The 21,835-nt window shown below is 42.9% G+C and overlaps 1 long non-coding RNA gene across 1 annotated transcript in view; it reads right to left on the bottom strand.

Annotated features, from left to right (window-relative positions):
* The window catches only part of LOC126471616 (uncharacterized), a 236,302-nt gene extending 232,807 nt beyond the window's left edge, over nt 1-3,495 (bottom strand). Inside the window, exon 1 of the long non-coding RNA XR_007586350.1 lies at nt 3,443-3,495. This is a non-coding gene — a long non-coding RNA (uncharacterized LOC126471616). The remainder of the gene's footprint in view (nt 1-3,442) is intronic.
* Nucleotides 3,496-21,835: the final 18,340 nt, after the last annotated feature.

Raw genomic sequence — 21,835 nt, forward strand, 5'->3', positions numbered from 1 at the left:
TTAGACAATATTAGTGTAAAACACGACCAGTGATCTGCCCGTATGGTTTAACGTACAGCGCGCATGCTTACAAGACAGGGAGGTGAGCCCGACCCAGATCGGCAGAACAAGTACCGTTGGTCTGGTACATTGACCTGCCTGAGTGTGGTTTTTAGGCGGTTTCCCACGCTCGTTTAAGTAAATGTTGGACTAGTCCGCAATCTCCATCTCAGAAAAATACGATTCACAAACAATTAATACACGATGTCTCACAGAAAGAAAGTTACAAAATTCACGGATTGCGCTCCGTCCCTGAGGACAATTGAAGACTGTGACGACGTAAAGGGCATCCGCCACAAACTTAAACAAACTAAAATCGTCAAATTATGAAAAAAGCGGGCTCCGACCGGTGGTGTAAACGCTAGGAAAGACAGACATTGTAGAAATAGATCAGTTTGTCTTCTTTCTGAATAACATTGAGATTCACGTAAAATTTTTCGTCATACTGTATTTCTTACTTTTTTGTACGATATTCCTAGATCTAATGCATTTTACTAAAATTTAGTTCTTTGAGCAGGATGGAGTGTATCTAGTAAGATTATTTCTACAATATATATAAAGATCGTCACGTACTTGTTTTGTCTGAAGGCAAAATGGTACCTCAGTCACAGAAAGAGGGACAACAACCGAAATATTTAAAAAAAAAAGATAAAAATTTTGTACCGATGTAACATATGTGAAGTTCGTGGATCCATTAACTGTAACTTTTAACTGTACAACTTTACTCTCTACATTAGACTCTTATCAACTTCGGCAATGGAACCATAATTCATTTTTACCTCCCTTATCTTCTGGTTTAAATGGAGTATTTACAATGTGTCACCCGTGAAACATTTTCACATTGTTCCAAAATCGTGTATCTCCTTTTGAAATAGTGTAGTAGTATTTCTCCTTGTGATAAATAAGTTGACACAGAATTACCTTCAAAAGTTCTTTCGCACTCTCATTCCAGAGAAAGAGAAAGAAGCTGTCTTGTAGGCACGGCCAAGAAGACCGTAGCTTTACTTTGTGCAGAATTCAACTTCTTTTTTAACAGAACTTCGTCTTCAAAAGCATTAAATTATTTGCACGAATAAACAATTTATGACTTATCGCGAAAAATTATCAATTATAGGCACGAGAATTATTTAGGTTTGAAAGAGCAACTATGTATTTTTTACTATCTCTTTAATATACAGAAGGATATCTTTATCATATGTCAATATGGGTTAGATGTGTTATTTAAATTACCGGTCTTCTTGGCACTAACTAGCGTCGTTGCCTCGTGAAGCTGAGGATTTGACTCTTGCCGCATGTGCGATTGCAGGCTTTAAATGAGGCGTTGCAATGTGTGTGTACTCAGAGATAAAATCAAACTAAGGAAATCAGTGTGGAAAACATAAAACTTCCTAAAAATTAATACGCTGGTTGTATGATTCAATTGTCAAACATCAATTTAAACAAAGTCGTTTGAGTCATTGCAGTACGTAACACGAGTAAAACCGCCTGTCCAGCGCAGTACTATCAAGATCTTATCTTCCTGAAGCCCCCAAGAAGACAGTACTAATAACGTGCGGACGATTCTTTCTTTCCTACACACACACACGCAGTCTCATACACACACACACACACACACACACACACACACACACACACACACACACACACGCACTGCAGCAGATTCTGCTATTATTCTCTCTGTATTAGGAGAGTGCTGCAGAAGATCTCGAACCGGCAACACTCCTTCCGACAAGAGAATAGAAAGAAGAAACTAAGTACTGTACTGAGGAGAATTCGAATCAGATGTTGACAGCTGAATTAAAAGAACGGAAGGATTATTTTCAAGAGTCGCAAGTGTGAGGAAATTTGTGAAAATGTCAGCTAGGTAGGTTTTAACTCATCTGTTATTAGTTCTTGATAAAAATATTTTTTCGATTTAACTTAAGATTTCTGCCTTTTTTCATATGATACTATAATCAACCGAAAACAAAATTTCGGCACTCCATTAGTCGTCCAGTTACGTGCGTGGAAACAAAAATGTGTGAATTTAATGAAAGATGTTTATACTAAAGAAAGACGGACAGTGCCCTTTGTACGCGCGTCTAGTATGCATAGATCCCGTAACGTTATCAGTACACTTTCAGCTTCTGTTTGATGCTAATGTTAAACTGTTCACACCGAAAAATGTCAGAAGTGAACTAAAATTTTGAATTAATAACTTTCTAAATTTTTTATATCAAAGCCGGTGTATTCGGAAACGCAAGTATGTAATGAAATACTTAGCATAATTCCCTGATTTCTAGAAACCATAAATTTGTTCTGTATATAGATCGTGGTTATATAATTGCTCACATACAGGCACAGTTATTCTTTCAACATTCCACTCGCTCATGAAATAGGAAGTCATATCGTTATGTCTCTGTATTTAACTAGCACACGATTCAGATTTGACCAAAGACGACCCGCTAGCATTAGATATCAAGCCCAGAGATACCATCGACAAACCTGTTGCACAAAAAGATAATGACGAACATAGTAAATAGAGAATAGCAATAAAAATTAAAAAGTGGTTATCTCAGGACCAGAGGAGAGCAAACAAAACCAGTGTAAAATAAAATGAAGGAATTTTGGGCACAGAAGAAAGCGAAGCAAGGGGCTTAAAGTGATCCAACTCGGACCAGTTAATAATACAGACATTGAAGTACACTTTGCCTCGCACGCTAGTGCCGTATTAAGAGTAGTATCGTGGATAAAGCCACAAATAACCAAATGAAGGCAGAAATTGGAAAGAAATCATCGCATTTGAAAGAAATTCCATAACGGACGCTAACTGCATTATGAACTTTGCTTACTCTCAATTTTCTTTTTCGCTTTCGTTGAATTAGACGACACATGATTAATCAGTTCTATTGGAAACTTAACATTACACAAAAATAGCGGCAGAGGATAATAAGTAAACACGAAACTGGGCGGCTTGTAAGATAAATACAGAGGCGGTAGTGAAAATGAGAAACAAGCTGTTTTGTAAAATATGACATTCTTGGAGGATAGTGATTGTTATGTAATGCTGAATGTCAATAGCATACCGGAGCAGCCATCCGCAATTTGATTTTACTTTAAATGATAAAAAAACGCCGTTACTGGTTTCGAAATTATTCATTCGTCGTCAGACGGCTTACACGGTACTGTCAAAACACTCATATTTCAACTGACGTTCATTATTTCTGTATACGCATGTAAGCCGTGTGACGACGAATGTAAAAATTGAAATCGGTAATGGTGCTTCTAAAAAAAGGAAACCAAAACTAAATGGTGGCTGGTTGTCGCTGTACACTATCAACATTCTGTACAACACACTTCATTAGACGAGACTAAGGTGTCCTGTGATACTCTGACAAGACGTGATCGGAAGAGCGGCGGTTACCTGAGAGCAGCGCGGCGGCCAGCAAGGCAGCGGGCAGTCGCGGGCGGGCCATGGCGTCGAGTGCGGAGCCCGGCGCGCCGCTCTTATACGCCGCACCTGTTGCTGTGCGCAGGCCCGCCCGCCCCCACCCACGCCCACACTCGCCGCCTTATAATATAACTAAACCATCCCTCCTCTCCGTACGTCAATCACCCGCTCGGTCCGTCAACGCATCGGAGGAAAGTGAGGATTGTGCAACCAGGAGACACAGTGTTGCAAGAATAAGGCTACGGTCACATAAGCCGCTTAAAAAACTTCTGCTATTTATGCATTCATTCAACAAATATAACAAGCCTTAAATAATAAAATATCGCCGGCTGGAATTTTCTGTGATCTTTCCAAGACGTTTGATTGTGTAGATCGAGTTACCGTCTTAGAAAAACTAGTTTTATCGAATTGATGGCTTTATACACTAGTGGTTTGAGTCATACTTAACAAACAGAATGCAAAAAGTTGTGCTGAATAATTCAAACAACGTTGGAGGGGGAAATTTTAAGCGAACGGGGAGAAATCACAAAGAGAGTCCCACAAGGTTCAGTTTTGTATCTACTCTTATTCCTTATACGCACATTAAAAAAAGTTTTGCATCACCTCGGTTCCGAGAGTTCCGGAACCTGTACAGAGAATTGGAATAGAGATCAACATAAACATTATTTCCACCCTTTTTATTTCTCATGAAAACCACACATTGCATATTGTACCACCATACAGCGAGACCAGAGTTGGTGGTCGACATTGCTGTACACACAAGTATCTCTAATACCCAGTAGCACGTCCTCTTGCACTGATGCATGCCTGTATTCGTCGTGGCATACTATCCACAAGTTCGTCTAGATTGTCCCACCACTCAACGGCGATTCGGCGTAGATCCCTCAGAGTGGTTGGTGGGTCACGTTGTCCATAAACAGCCTTTTTCAATCTATCCCAGCCGTGTTTGATAGTGTTCATGTCTGGAGAGCATGCTGTCCACTCTAGTCGAGCGATGTCGTTATCCTGAAGGAAGTCATTCACAAGACGTGCACGATGGGGACGCGAATTGTCCTCCATGAAGACGAATGCCTCGCGAATATTCTGCCGATATGGTTGCACTATCGGTCGGAGGATGGCATTCAAGTATCCTACAGCCGTTACGGCCCCTTCCATGACCACCAGCGGCGTTCGTCGGCCCCACATAATGCCACCCCAAAACAGCAGGGAAACTCCACCTTGCTGCACTCACTAGACAGTGTGTCTAAGGCGTTCAGGCTGACCGGGTTGCCTCCAAACACGTCTCCGACGATTGTTCGGTTGAAGGCATGTGCGACATTCATCGGCGAAGAGATCATGATGCCAATCCTGAGCGATCCATTCGGCATGTTGTTGGGTCCATTTGTACCGCGCTGCGTGGTGTCGTGGTTGCAAAGATGGACCTCGCTATGGACGTCGGGAGTGAAGTTGCGCATTATGCAGCCTATTGATCACAGTTTGAGTCGTAACACAACGTCCTATGGTTGCACGAAAAGCATTATTCAACATGGTGGCGTTGCTTTCAGGGTTCCTCCGAGCCATAAACCGTAGGTAGCGGTCATTCACTGCAGTAGTAGCCCTGGGGCGGCCTGAGCGAGGCATGTCATCGACAGTTCCTGTCTCTCTGTATCTCCTCCATGTCCGAACAACATCGCTTTGGTTCGAGACGCAAGGACACTTCCCTTGTTGAGAGTCCTTCCTGGCACAAAGTAACAATGCGGACCCGATCGACCGTCTAGGCATGGTGTAACTGCAGACAACGCGAGCCGTGTACCTCCTTCCTGGTGGAATGACGAACTGATCGGCTGTGGCCGGCCGGAGTGACCGTGCGGTTCCAGGCGCTACAGTCTGGAGCCGAGCGACTGCTACGGTCGCAGGTTCGAATCCTGCTTCGGGCATGGATGTGTGTGATCTCCTTAGGTTAGTTAGGTTTAATTAGTTCTAAGTTCTAGGCAACTGATGACCTTAGATGTTAAGTCCCATAGTGCTCAGAGCCATTTGAACCATTTTTTTGATCGGCTGTCGGATCCCCTCCGTCTTCGGACATGTCCGAAAGAACAGACACCATATCCATATAAGTATATACACTCCTGGAAATTGAAATAAGAACACCGTGAATTCATTGTCCCAGGAAGGGGAAACTTTATTGACACATTCCTGGAGTCAGATATATCACATGATCACACTGACAGAACCACAGGCACATAGACACAGGCAACAGAGCATGCACAATGTCGGCACTAGTACAGTGTATATCCACCTTTCGCAGCAATGCAGGCTGCTATTCTTCCATGGAGACGATCGTAGAGATGCTGGATGTAGTCCTGTGGAACGGCTTGCCATGCCATTTCCACCTGGCGCCTCAGTTGGACCAGCGTTCGTGCTGGACGTGCAGACCGCGTGAGACGACGCTTCATCCAGTCCCAAACATGCTCAATGGGGGACAGATCCGGAGATCTTGCTGGCCAGGGTAGTTGACTTACACCTTCTAGAGCACGTTGGGTGGCACGGGATACATGCGGGCGTGCATTGTCCTGTTGGAACAGCAAGTTCCCTTGCCGGTCTAGGAATGGTAGAACGATGGGTTCGATGACGGTTTGGATGTACCGTGCACTATTCAGTGTCCCCTCGACGATCACCAGTGGTGTACGGCCAGTGTAAGAGATCGCTCCCCACACCATGATGCCGGGTGTTGGCCCTGTGTGCCTCGGTCGTATGCAGTCCTGATTGTGGCGCTCACCTGCACGGCGCCAAACACGCATACGACCATCATTGGCACCAAGGCAGAAGCGACTCTCATCGCTGAAGACGACACGTCTCCATTCGTCCCTCCATTCACGCCTGTCGCGACACCACTGGAGGCGGGCTGCACGATGTTGGGGCGTGAGCGGAAGACGGCCTAACGGTGTGCGGGACCGTAGCCCAGCTTCATGGAGACGATTGCGAATGGTCCTCGCCGATACCCCAGGAGCAACAGTGTCCCTAATTTGCTGGGAAGTGGCGGTGCGGTCCTCTACGACACTGCGTAGGATCCTACAGTCTTGGCGTGCATACGTGCGTCACTGCGGTCCGGTCCCAGGTCGACGGGCACGTGCACCTTCCGCCGACCACTGGCGACAACATCGATGTACTGTGGAGACCTCACGCCCCACGTGTTGAGCAATTCGGCGGTACGTCCACCCGGCCTCCCGCATGCCCACTATACGCCCTCGCTCAAAGTCCGTCAACTGCACATACGGTTCACGTCCACGCTGTCGCGGCATGCTACCAGTGTTAAAGACTGCGATGGAGCTCCGTATGCCACGGCAAACTGGCTGACACTGACGGCGGCGGTGCACAAATGCTGCGCAGCTAGCGCCATTCGACGGCCAACACCGCGGTTCCTGGTGTGTCCGCTGTGCCGTGCGTGTGATCATTGCTTGTACAGCCCTCTCGCAGTGTCCGGAGCAAGTATGGTGGGTCTGACACACCGGTGTCAATGTGTTCTTTTTTCCATTTCCAGGAGTGTAGTTCTGGCAATACCGGCCATGATCTCCTTCTTCTGTGCGGATGCACACATATTCCCCGAACTCTTATGGGATTTACTAAGAATGTCTTCCATGAGTAATGACTGTGTTGAGGTGGGACACTACGAATGTAGTGTGTGGACATAAAAGGTGCGAATGTGGGTCTCGCGGGAGGCGTGCGCGAGATAGTCCCTGCAGATGCATTATCCTCAAAAATGGTTCAAATGGCTCTGAGCACTATGGGACTTAACAGCTGTGGTCATCAGCGGGTTTAGTGACATCTCTGAACAGTCAAAGGCACTGTGTCTGTGATACACTATCCACAGTGAACGTCTGTCTTCAAGAGTTCTGGGAACCGGGGTGATGAAAAACTTTTTTTGATATTTTTATATCTGGATGACCTTATATTTAACTTGTGTTAAGGAGAATTGGTACCTTTTGCAGATGGTACTAGTGTTACAGTTAATCTCATTAGAGAGAAAGCAACTGACGAGATAGTTATTAATGTTTTTCAAGGAACTATTAAGAGTTTCTCTGAAAATGGACTTTCCTAAATTTAGAGACAACGCACAGATCTGCACAATAAATAACAACACCAACACTTGATGTAGCACATGATCAAGGGTCAGTGCACAGGGTAGAAAGATCCACATTTTTTGGTGTACATACTGATGAAAACTTAAATTGCAAGAAGCATATTACTGAACTACCTTCAAGTTGAGCTACTTCTGCTTGCCTTTGAAACAATCGAATCAACCTCCTGACATATTTTGCATATTTACGCTCAGTAATGTCTTAAGGAATAATTTTCTAGGGTAACTCAACTCTTAGAAATGAAGTATTGATTGCATAAGAGCGATCAGTAAAAATAATACGTGGTGTTCACCAACTGTCGCTATGTACGCACCTCTTAAAGGAGTTAGGCCTTTTAACTGCATCGTCACAATATATGAATTCCTCGATGAAACTCGTACTAAACAATCCATCACAATTTGAGAAGAATTGTGATGTCTACACCTACGGCACTGGAGGAAAGTGTGGCCTATGTTAACCACCATCAAAGCTGTCAGCGGCTCAGGAAGAAGTTCGATATACAGCAACCAAAATTTTTAATTGTCTGCCCTATAACATAAAATGTCTGACAGACAGCAAAGCGTGTTTTAAACTAAAATCATTTCTTGTGGGCGACTCCTTCTATTCCATTTACGAACTTTTATTTAAAAACTGGCAGCCTGTAAAAAACTGTTTCTACGTCCGGTGCATGAATAAAACTACACTGTCCAGTCACATAAATGCGACCATCTGTCAAAAACTTGAATAACCAACTTTTGCAGCGCGGACCGCTACGAGACGTGCAGTAAGAGAGACAAGAAGGTTCTGGAAGTTACTGACAGAGATGTGGAGCCACGCCGACTCAAGTGCTGTGCCAGCTGCACTATGTTTTCCCAATAAGGATCTATGGCGTTAACAGCCCGATCGATATGGTCCCTCAGATTCTCGACTGGGTTTAAATATAGGGAGCTTGAGGCCATCCTAATGCTCTTCAACCGTGCATGTACTCAGAGCCGTGCGACGCATTGCCTCGTCCTGCTGGTAGATGCCATTGTGCTGTCGAAAAAGAAGCTGTGTGTCTTGTTGGACATGATCCCCAAGGATAGATGCATACTTGTGTTGATCGATTGTGCGTTCCAGAATGATGAGATCACCCAGAGAATGCAAAGAAAACATTCCCTAGATCATTACGCCCCCTCCTGGTTGAAGCGTGTTTGCTTTGAGACATTTCATGCGGGACATGCCAATGGCCACCTGTCCGATTGAGCATAAAACGTGATTCATCTGAAAAGACCTCCTGTCGCCATTCAGTGGACGTCCAACTGCGGTATCGGCGTGCAAATTCCGGTCTTCGTCGATGAACAGCAGTCACCATGGGTGCATGAACGAGAGGCCCATAAGTTGCATTGTTTGCTCACCGGTCGTTGGGAAGACACTGTTGGTACCCATCTGGGCGGCCAGTTGCTCAACAGTTGCACGTCTATTTGCCCATACACATCTCACCAGCTGTTGTTCACCTATGTCATCTATGGCCCATGGTGCACCACAGTTGTCTCGGCGTCGGTTTTGGATAGCACCAGTTTGCCATACACGGTATGTATTGTATTGCATTGTATGTTAACCGGGGACCTAGAAACGACGGAGAACCTCCGTCCCCGCCGCAGCCGCAGTGGTCCACAACCCCACGACGACTACCGCAGTCCACTTCACCCCTCCGCCGCCCCACACCGAACCCAGTGTTATTGTGCGGTTCGGCCCCCGGTGGACCCCCCAGGGAACGTCTCACACCAGACGAGTGTAACCCCCATGTTTGCATGGTAGAGTAATGGTGGTGTACCCGTGCGTGAAGAACTTCTTTGCGCAGCAATCGCCGACAAAGTGTAACTGAGGCGAAATAAGGGGAACCAGCCCGCATTCGCCGAGGCAGATGGAAAACCGCCTAAAAACCATCCACAGACTGGCCGGTTCACCGGACCTCGTCACAAATGCGCCGGGCGGATTCGTGCCGGGGACCAGGCGCTCCTTCCCGCCCGGAAAGCCGTGCGTTAGACCGCACGGCCAACCGGGCGGGCTCATACACAGTATACTTTAGCCACGGCGGCACCCTAACACTTCAGGAACTTAGCCGTTTCGGAAATGCTTCCACGCTTGAACCGAAAGCCAATGATGATGCCCTTTTGGAAGTCAGATAAATCGCTCCGTTTGCACATTACATCGACTGCACTGTTTTCTGCTTCCCTCGACACGTTTTATATACTCTTCACCGCTAGTGCTGCCACTTTCTGTCTGTATGTTGTACTTGCACTTTGATGTAGCCAACGGCTTTGCCACAGTGGTAACAACGGTTCCCGTCAGATCATCGAACTTATGAGCTGTCAGGCTTGGCTAACACTAGACTGTGTCACCGTCCAGGTCTGCTGAGTGATATTGGCAAGGGAATGCACTCAGCCCTTGTGAGGTCAATTAAGGAGCTACTTGACTGACAAGTAGCGACACCGGTCACGAAAACTGACAACGGCCGGGAGAGCGGTGTACTGACCACATGCCCTCCGTATCTGCATGTGATGACGCCTTAGGGCTGAGGATGATACTGCGGCCGGTCGGTACCGTTGGGTCTTCAAGGCCTCTTTGGACGTTGTTTGTTTCGTTTTTATAGGTGGTAGTCACATTAATGTGATAGGATCGTGTAAAAAAATTGTCTTCAATAATGTTGAAACACGTCATTTATACATATCCTGTAAACTGACTCGATTTCGATAAAAGAATATTTCAATGTTCTATGGGCCATATAACTAACCAACTAACTATCTAATAAGCGTGGCATGAATATCTGCCAACATGCAAGCGCTTCGAATTGAGGGAAGCGGGAAATGAAAGAACAAACCTTATGAAACTGAAAACAATAACACTTATACTGTAATATAAAACCAAAATAACGGTAGCTGTTCGAAATGTACATATGCTTGTTCATCTGTGAAATCAAAATCTGTTGCTGGGCATCATTCAGTACCATGTAGCATCACCCAGTGCACTGTCATTCTTGGATCTCCCTTGGCATGGTTACAACTGGATGGCGTTGCTCAAGCCTACCCCGCTCTGAGATGGCGGCGCTCTTAACGCCATCCAGTGTTTCACGAAGTTCCCTGTGAAGACACACTGCAAGTTCCCACTGGTCCCAAGCTTGCTGAATCCCGTTCATTTCAACCACTGCCGCAGGCCTTCCGCTCAGTTGATTCCTGTCCCCTGACGGGCGTGTTGACGAGTTGGACGCATTGTGCTCGTGCATAATCGTCTTGAAAGACGAACCAACCGCCGAAATGCTGAATGTAGGGCTGGAAAACAGGATGGTGGGTGCCGTATCATTAGTATACAGCTCTCCAATAACCCTCGATAAAAATGAGATGTGGCTGACATGCAATATCGCCTTTATGACGGCTTGAGTTTTGCTGGGAACAGTTCCAATAAAGTAGCTGAATGTCTGGAAGAATGGCACCCCATTCTTCCTCAAGAGCCGAAACCAGATAAGATATTGATGTTGGACGCTGCGGTCTAGAGCAACGTCGATGTTCTAACTCATCCTAAAGGAGTTGCATCAGGTTCAGGTCGGAGATCTGGGCACCTCAGTCCATTTCAGACTGTTGGCTCACAGATGCTATTTTACGACAGAGTGCATTGTCATGTTGACACTAAGAATTATCGCGCTCCTGCTGCTGCTTATGGGTTTAAAGAGGCTATTCATCTAAAGTCATTTCTCCTAATTCAGTCCCTTGGATGGAACCTGTGTACACCATCTGTCTGCATGTAGGATAAATTCAGTGTGTAAGAGTGAGAAAGTTTACTAAATGTTTTTGTACCGTGTAGCTGATGCCGGGCGTAGATACCATCCAGGTATCTAGAGGGGTGTGATAAACCACCTAAAAACTACATCCAACCTAGCCAGCAAACATCGTTAATCTGCCGGTTGGATGCGAACAGGAGGCGGTGCGCCTCTGCGGCCTGGAAGTAGTCACTTTAAACCGCACAGCTGTCCGGGTGCACAACAGTGATCGTCTCCGAACTTTACCTCTACTGTACATATTGCACAACGATGTAAAATGTGTTCATCTCTTTCCGCATTTAGCGTTTCCTTACGCGCAGCGTGGGGACCACACCCTACACACGAAAAACAACCCCATACCGAAACACTACCTACTCCGTACTTCGTTGGGCGCACTGCACGTGATGTAACATTGATGCTTATTACATTTGCTGCGCTCTAAATAACAGCGCCAAATTCTCACTTCTGCTAAAGAGATGGAATAGTACGCGTGACTTCAGTGATAGAAGAAACAACGAATGTACATTGTGACATGCAAAACCTGTACATATAGTTTTGTCCTTAGCATTGGGCTTTGTTACCTCATTAATTGGCTATTTCCTGAAGCAAAAATCATCCAGTTTGAACTACAATAAATTACTTTTGATCTTTCATCCAGCAGCCTCGAGGTTGTGAAACACACCGTTTTACATGTGGTGGTGGTGGTTAGTGCCTATGGGACCAAACTTCTGAGGTCATCGGTCCCTAGGCGTACACACTACTTAATCTAACTTAGACTAACTTACGCTAAGGACAACACACACTCATGCCCGAGGGAGGACTCGAACCTCCGCGGGGGCAGCCGCGGGAACCGTGTTACGGCGCCCTAGACAACGCGGCTACCCCGTGCGCCGTTTTACATGTGCGTTTATGTAGCGCGTAAACGGTAATTTCCAGTTACCTTAATTAAAAGATTGCCTACTCGTCCCCCTGCACAAATCCACAAAGTGTGTAATGAAAATTTAACACTATGCACTATGTGGGAGGAAATAATACGAGCAGTGTTCAGTGCTCTCCAAGGATGATAATCCTCAAACTTTTTAAAGTAATAATGTAAAATGATGTGCAACGTCCGTCCAAAAAGTTCCGAGACTCATTTGACTCCTGGCGTATAAGCAACGACAGTGCTGTAACTACGCTGGCAGACTTAACTAACAACTGTAAACAACAGATGTGCTTTCGAGCAGTCAGTTGTGAGCAGGCAGTGTTAAGTAGTGGACATGCAGCCGTAGTGCGTCAACGTTGTTGTATCACAAATCACAACTGAACAACTTCTCTAAATCAAGTATTCAAGACATTCTCAAGAATTTTTTGAAGAAGAGAAAAATATATGTGAAGTTTGTCGTTCACACCTTGATTCCCGATCAAAAACGAGCTGAGGACCACTGCCGCGACTAAACTGAAATGCAAAATACGGACAATTCTTTTATGGAAAAAAATCATCTATGGTGACGAGACTTGATGTCATCAATACGAACCTGCCACAAAACGACATGATGCAGAAATTCACATGAAGGATCAACTCTTTGACGACATAACCAACAAGGAATCCAATTTGACGCACGAGTTGAGCAACATCACAAAGAAGGCCTTTTTTTGACAGTTTTACATAGTGGTATGAACGTTCTTGGCACTGTAGACAAGCGGGACGAGTTTACTTAAAACACATGAAACTTTAAAACCACCATCTTGACCTAGATCTATTTTTATTAATCCAATCTCGACACTTTCTGTATGAGGAGAGATTTCTGTGACTGTCCTGTCGCTAGAGTGCCCACGGTGTATCGAGAGCACAAACTCAAACGATACTTGGGAAGCCGTTAGCCGTAGCCTGGTACACCTCTAAATGTGATTTGCAAAAATGACACAAGTTTAACCGGGATCATAGAAAGAGATGTGGACATTACTCCGAGTCTAGTGTCCTAACCGTTGTGCCACGTTGCTTTGAGGAAAAGGGAAGCCATTCGACTGACGAGAATCAACAGCGTTACCTGCTGGACTTCATGAGACACTCGTAGAGGTTTGGGATTTAACCCAAGACAACGGCGCACATTGTGCTCATCGGCCACAGACTCTCTTCCCTTTACCGAGGCAGTTCCATCACTGTGTTTCGGACTGCCTATCTCCACATCGAGCACCACTGCATTAGCGTACCTCAATGATCTCAGTCAATTAGTGATAACTTTCTACACAATGAAAGGGCTGATTCATATTCTGCCTAAGAATATGTCCTACTTCTTGTGGTCTCGTTGTCGTTTGTGCTCCCATGCAACGACTCCATCCTAAGGTTATTTCAAAGAAGGAAGATATCTACCTCCACGTAAAATCAGTTCAGAGTTCGGGAGTTATCCTATCTCGGGAGACACTTTTTAGCCTCTTGCAGGGCATCTAGTGAGATGTCGCAGCGGTTAAGGCAGTTGTCCCACATTAGGGACAGATGGCTTCAAATTTCCATTCTACTACCCAGAGTTAAGAATTTCTGTAGTTTCTTTTAATCACATAGGACAAATGTTATAATGGTTTCATGAGAAAAGTCAACATCTTCGATTGAGGGTTAGACCCTAATCTTGATATCTTCTTGAGGCGCTACCTACTGGGGAACGTGACATCAGTGGTATTCGTTGGGATCGATAGCTGTCTGTTATTATTTTTGGGAGGCGTACAAATCACTACACCATCAGCAAATGAAATACAGCAACAAATAAAGAAATTAAAGAATAACAAGGCTTGTGGTGAAGCCCAGATATAGGCTGAGTTATTAAGGAATGGAAGACCACAAGCGGAATTAAAACTACAGTTTTTAATAGAAATAATTTTGAAGACAGAAACCATACCTGCAGGTTGGGAAACAGCAAATACATGACCCACGTTTAAGGAGAATACCCCCTTGTGTGCGATAACTACAGAGGAATTGCTTTACTGGACGGCACTTATAAAATGCAATCAATGTACCTCTTAAACAGGCTGATCCCAATAACTGAAATAGATCCACATTAGATAATTTATTCACTCTAAGACACATAACTGAGAAAGCATCGGAATTCAGTGGAGATGTCTACATATTATTTCTAGACTTCAACTAGGCCTATGATAACACACACTGGCAGGCATTCTTAAATATAGTGAGGGCATCTGAAATACCATCAAAGCTAATCAAATTAGTTAAAATGTGTGTAGAAGAAACTTTATGTCGTATGAAGACACCTGTAGCAGAAACTGAAAATTTTAAGTGGTACACTGGGATGAGACAAAGGAAAGCCATTTCACCTATTTTATTAAATCTCATTTTTGAGAGGACTGATAGAAAATTTGCTAAAGATAATCCATAAGGGATCCAGCTGTAGGAGGTGAAAATTACTAGACTTGCCTACGCAGATGCTGTAGCATTAATAAGAAGTTCCAAAACAGAATTAATCAGAATAGCGCAAAATTGTTACAAATTCGCTGAGAAAACAAGATTATGAGTTAATGAAGAAATGACAGAATATCTGGTCATAAGTAGGAAAATCCATACTGATACATCTTTGCCTGTACATGGATTTACTTTCATGACAGTTGACCGATTCAAGTACTTAGGCAGTTTTTTAGTAACAACAGTAAAACAGATATAGAAATAGATGCCCATCTATGCAACAGCGTCAAAACACTTTTAGTTTAATCAAAACCTTAAAGAAAATATCACTTAGAACTAACTTCACAACCTGTTTTCATCCGTCGACTGTTCTAAAAATAACACTATACTGACGTGAAGTACTAATATTTAGAAAGAAAGAGAATGCTAAGAAATTTTTTTTTGACCGGTACGTGACGAAAATAACGTGTCATGGAGGATAAGAAAAAAATTAAGAATTAAGAGAGCTCTACAAACACCGTAACATCGTTCAAGTGCTGAAGAAGAGAAGACTAAACTGGGAAGGCCATATAGAACGACGGGAAATAGACTACCTAGAATAGCATTCGGCAGAGCAAGAAATGGAACGAGAGGAAGACGAAGACCTAGAGTTATGTGACGAGATAACATCCGGGAGGACACCCCTAGGAAGAACATCAACACTGAATGGACAAACAGTGCACTCGACAGAAAGAAATGGAAGAGTCTCAGAGCGCAGGCGTGTGGTCGGTAAGGCGCTTGACATATGTAGAGTAAAGTAAAAGTAACTTAAACTTACGTGGATGAGGAGCTAACATTCTGCGTGGTGTCTGTTTGTTCTATATCGTGTCTCCCTACCACTTTCGCGCAACGACACTCTGAGCGTGTTTTTTACAGAATTGACTAGTTTGAACCTGGGACCTGTTGCTGGTAAGGAGACGCCAGACCACACATGACATGTAGAGTTCAGAAGAGTTCAGTGAGACTAGCGATGATATAACCAAATACTTAATGATTTCAGCGTCAGCTCCACTGCACTCCCTGTAAAAGAATCTTAATACTAACTAAATTTACTGGAAGGGGTTCAAGGCTTTCCTATTTTTAGTTAGCTGGTAAAATAACGTCGAAAAAGCAGTTAAGTTTACCTTTGGAAATTTTATTCTACTCACAAAACATTGTTTATAAATTGCACTATTGATAAAAGGAAATGTTTTAATACAGGATGGTAAAAACCAACTGCGCTCAACAAAAATGTGAACGAATATTCCCTGAATGGGTTTCCAAGTTCTACAAAGGATCGAAGGATGACCTATTACTTATCTAACTTGTCGTAAATTACAGTGGCTGATGTGGCTTCTCAATAAATATACAACAGAAAAATCATCGCGTTTCAGATTTTTACTTCAAGTGGCAAATGTGAACACCATGAGCTTTAATTGACGATCGACACTAGTATTACGCAAAAAGGGGGTTTAACAGATGAGACTTCTGCAGTTCTGAGTGAAGCTTTATGCGCTGTTATGCGGCGTCGCGTGCATTCATTACCTTGTCGGTGTTCGTCAGGGGACGACGGACAGCACAGCTCCCCTCACCTCGCCGTCTCGGAAGCAACTCTCTCTAACTTCTCCTTACAACAATTTACCGAAGTTGGTTTAAAAAAACTATCTGGCTGACCAATCAGGGTCTCAATGTTAACCTTAAGCTCCGCCTACAAAAATTCTGTCTATCCAATGAGAAACGTTATACTTTTCGTGGTGGGGCAATGTTTTTAAAGTTTGCAACGTAACAGAGACGCAAAAAAGTCTCACGCTAAATAAATTTCCTATACTGTTCTTCTGGAGGGCTCTATCTTTTAACATGGGTTGGGGGGTGGTCCTGACATAACAGAGACGCGAAAATGTCTCACGCAAAAACTTGCGGCTGGTGTGGTACTTTTTGTGTTATCGTAACATCTATACTATTCTTCTGGAGGGCTCTAGGTTTTAACATGGGCTGGGGGGTGGTCCTAGCTGTTAGCTAGCGACGTGGGTGTCCGTCCCTTATCGTAGGGCCTTCCAGCTTAACACGGTTCTGCTCTCGGCTTTTGTTCTCGTTTCTTCCCTCGGAACTGCGTCTGTCTCGCGGTGGGAAGGTATGACATGCATTGAGGCATTCTTGTGTTAGTCTGTGGTATTCCATTTGCTCACTCGTTACTCGTATTACTTTGGTTAATTTAATGTCACGATTTATTTGGAGCTATGTGACATACTACTGGATTTGCTTATCATGTCAGGGTTTTCATGGAAGGTGTTGGATTTGCCTGACACCTTACATATCACCACCCTTTGAACTTAATTTTTGCACTGAAGTTTGGCAATGATTGAATCATTGTCTAAGTCAGTCAAAAATTATTCCGTTATCTAAATTTTGTTGCCTACTGTTCAGCCACATTATTCTGTTCTATGCTAGTTTGTATTACTAATTTATATTTTTATATTCTTCCACATTATTATCAAAAATATGTTTATAATGACAAGGGAAGAATATTTTTATTCTATTATAATTATTATTTTTTAATTATTTTCTTTCTTTATTTAATTGTGAAGTTTGTTTTTTAAGAAGTTTGTTATCGAAAGTGAGGAGTCTTTCACATCGATTTTCTTAGAAATATTGTTTTTATAAATGTAGTAATTAAGTAAAATCTATTCCTAATATATTTTCTAAATATCATGTACAAGTAAAATGTTTTTGTTTCTAGACACTCATTTCAACATTGTTACACTAACAAATAAGAATTATTTCCAAGAATTGCTTTGACAAAGAAATATACATACATAAGTATTGAGATATTATCCTAACAAATGGTACAAATGTTAAAAAAAGGGAAAACATCCAACAAGATAATTTTTTAATTCTTTGTTTTTATATGGAGAAAATAAGTAAAATATAGTTATTCTTTTATTTTTATGAGGAGAAAATAAGTGGCATATAGTTTTAATGTTTATTATGCCTTACTTTTGTTCTTTATATACTGTCCATTTCAGAACTAATGACTTAAATTTATCGATAGTCTATTTTTTACTTAAGTCCATAGTCAATGACTGTTATTTTGTAGTTTATTAGCTGTCTGGTGTGCTTAACTTATTTAGTTTTTCACATGTTTCTTTTGCACAATTCCTACATCACATAATTTGATTTCACACATGCACACAATCCTATGAACGTTTAAGCATGAGGTTGGCGAATGTTTTTTTTGCACGAAGGTGATGGACTTGAGCGAGATGGATGTGGGCAAGTATTTGATTTACAGCTTCGTTCATCGTTCCTTGTTGGCTTTGCAAGTGTGTGTTGCTGTTGTGGAGGTCCCATAATGGAATGGAGCTGTGAGTGCAGAATCTCGTGGTTTACTGGCTTTGAATGCGTGAAAGTCATCGTTATGTGTCGCTGAAAGCGGTCGTTTTTCGTTGTAATACTTCGCAGACGACTAGTTTACAATAGGATAGGGATTTGAGAAGGTATGTCGTCTATTCTTCACCCATTTTCTTTCTTGGTCTCAATCTTGCGAATCTTCAACTTCTGTTCTTCCTGCTTTTTCTCTGCTTCTTACTTGCTTCTTGGTTCTTCTCTGGGCAGGATATGGAAATATTTATTGATATCTAGTCGCTTTGAAGTTTTCCTCTTAGTAACAGTTTGATAAATTGTTTGGGCGTGTCATTTTTACTTTGCGGAAGTTTTCTTCAGTTTTGTGCATCAGCGTGCTGTTTAATAGAAGTAGTGTGACTTTTACACATTTTTTTTTTTGCCGGTGGTGGCTTGCCCTAGCCGTCTTCTCGTTGAGCCGTTTTTTGCTCGCTCCGCTGAGTCAGGGGCGTTCCGGGGCTTACGAGCGGAGAAAGTCCGGTGTTTGCTCATCTGTCCCAGCACTGGTCCCTTCTGGCATTCGGCGTCCTGTCGTGTCTCTGTAGGATTCCGCCACTGTGTGGTTCCGTGTTCTGTCCCAGCAGAGTTCCGCTTAGCGGGCAGATTTACGGCCCACTTCCGATACAAGGGCCTTCTGTTGGTCTCGCTGTCCTTTCCTTTCTCTCAACACTTCTGCCTTGTAGGAATCGTGTCTTGCTAATTACATCCTTTTCTTTCTTGATACTTCTCTCATTGCAACTTGTGGGTCGTTGCATCTCGTCTTTGTTGGAGTTTTTATAATGGTTCTTACAAATAGTTTTACTTATAATCATCTAACATATGTCTAATACCTACATTGTTTTACGCCTTCTTAAAAAGCTTTACAAATTTCGGTGCCCTTTCCTTGTTACAATTCTAAGATTTTTTTGAGTCTTAACTTCTACAAAAATCCTCAAATTCGTTTTTTTATTTTTTGTGTAGTGTCGTGGTGTATAGCATTTTAGTATTTCATGCTGTTAGACTATTTACGCTTTATCCCTTCACCTTAATCTATGGTACTATTGGTGTAATTTTTGTTTTTGTTTTTATTGAAACTACTTTCTTTTTCCCACCTTCCTCTCTCTTCATTCTTCTTTCTCATGACGATCTTATCTGCAATATAATCTTGAAATATTGTGCTGATTATTTACCAGTAATAAAATTAATCTTCAAACTTGTACTGAAAGTGTTTAATACTGCCAGTCTTAGATAAAAATACCTCTGCTTTATCTTGTAAAATACCCTCTAATTCTCTTTTACTGTGTTCCGAAATACCTTGAACTTCTTGCATATTTTCATCGATTTCTTTATGGACTTCCAACATGAGTTGAGGCGATTCCCCCTTTTGTGCATACCATTCTAATTCTTCATCCTCTTTATCTCGCGTCATTCTTAATTGTTTGTTTATAACTGGTATTTCTTCTAATTTTAGCTTTTGCTCAAAGATAAATGTGAAATTCCCGAATGTTACGCTACCTTTCCCCATATCTATTATCGCTCGTCTCTCAGTTAAAAAATCTGCACCTATAATCAAATCTACTGTTAGATTAGGTATAATCACGAAGTTGGCTTCGATCTTTTGCCTTGGCACGAAAGAGTTAACCTCTTTGTCTCGTAACTTCCGCAGCATTGTTTCTAATAGGACCTCTTACTTTAATCTTATGTGTTTTCAGAACTGGCAATTCCTCATTGGCATTACACTGCATGAATAAATTTTCTGAGATCGCAGTCAGTTCACTTCCGCTATCAATTACAATATTGACTGGGATATGCTTTACCATGGCCTTCACAATTGGTTGAATTTGAAAGGGTTGTTTCAGTTCTTCTTCTTCTTGCATCAACGAATCCTCCACTGAATCATACATGAGTCTTTTCAGGAATTTCCCATGTGAATTCGTACTTTCTGTAGGATAGGCTTCGACTGCTACTTCTCTCTCTTTTATTTCCTCTTCTCTATTTCATCCTTCATTTATGCTTTCTTCAACATCCTCTACTTTTTCCTCATCCTCGTCTGTCTTCTCCTTCTTCGTCGCTACTTCCACATAATCGCACCTAAATGCTCTAATTATCGCTTCATAACTTCCTTCATTATATACGTTGGGTTGTGTGCCCACTAGTAACTTATTTTCAACTTTTGTTGACTGCGCATTATCCTTATTGAATTCGCTTTCCCTGGTTTCCATCTCAAATAGCTCTGCAATACTCATTACTTCGTCCTTTCCTCCTACATTCGTTGTGCATGCCTCTGGTAATTCATCTTCCTCGTCGGTATTCTCCCAATTCATTTCGTCCCAACACGATATTGTTATTTTCTTGCCTTCGTTTTCATCTGGTCCCTGCGGATTTGTTTCTTCCTTCTTCTCTTCTCGTGATAAGATTTTTACTTCTCTGTTCAAGGTGCTGCAATTGTCCTGGGTCAGTGCGTCATTCTCTTTGGCATGGGCACTTAGCTGTCAATTCGAACGTTTATCGGGGTTTGGTGGTCTTACCTCCACCTCTTCTATCTGTATTCTCTTTTCTTGTTCAGCTTGTTGATAGTGGTTTCTTTGTTGATAATTTGTCGGTCTATTGGTTCTCCAGTACCCGTCCCGGTTGTCGTTATTCCCTCTGTAATAGTTGTTGCCGTTCCTGTGTGAATTATAGTTATTGCCATATTCTCTTCCAAATCCATAACCGGTTCGTTGTTGAAATCTGTTGTCGTTTCTTGGTGCGAAGTTATCACATGGTTCGTAATTAGTGTTTCTTTGTCCGCAGCTCGTGGTCGTGCAGTAGCGTTCTCGCTTCCCACGCCCGGGTTCCCGGGTTCGATTCCCGGTGTGGTCAGGCATTTTCTCTGCCTCGTGATGACTGGGTGTTCTGTGCTGTCCTTAGGTTAGTTAGGTTTAAGTAGGTCTAGGGGACTGATGACCATAGATGTTAAGTCCTATAGTGCTCAGAGCCATTTTTTTTATTGTTTCTTCGTACTGTGTCTTGTGGATTCCACTGCTTTTTGCTTTCGTTTTCACGTGCGCTTCGTCTTTTTCTTGGGTCATCTTCCGAAAATATGAACTCTAGTTCCCTTAGAATACCTTTAAATGCTTCGACGTCATTGCCTCCGCGACCTACTAATGATTGCTGGTATTTCAATGGTAGCATCATCGCGCATAATTTAATCGACTCTCCGTCACTGTATGGTACATCTAAGCATTGATTTTTCTTTGCCATTAATTTGAAAAATTTCACGGGACTCTTCTCTCCTAAATTTTCAAAATATGGGTTCTGTAATAATTCGTACTTCACTCTGCTCTGTGCTTCGCTGGACCAATATCGTGAGAGAAACTTCTCTCTGAAATCTTCGTACGATCGGCATGTCGCTGCAACATTCTGCATGGTTTCTGCGACTGTTCCTGACATGTGTGCACATATAAAGTCTAATTTGTGTGCTAGCGTCCAGTGTTCTGGTAATCCTACTCGGAATTGATCAATAAAAGTTCGTGGATGTAATGAGTTTCCTTCACGAAAGTGTTAAAATTTTCTGACTGTGAGGAAATGATCGTTGTCGTACTTCGTCATAGTTCCATATGAAATTCGCGATTCTTCGCCACTTTTATTTCTGATCATTTCTCCCGTCGTTCTTTCCGGTTGTGGTAGATCCATCGGATTTTGTC

This window comes from Schistocerca serialis, chromosome 3, assembly GCF_023864345.2.
Source record: "Schistocerca serialis cubense isolate TAMUIC-IGC-003099 chromosome 3, iqSchSeri2.2, whole genome shotgun sequence".
In the NCBI taxonomy this organism is placed as follows: Eukaryota; Metazoa; Arthropoda; class Insecta; order Orthoptera; family Acrididae; genus Schistocerca; species Schistocerca serialis.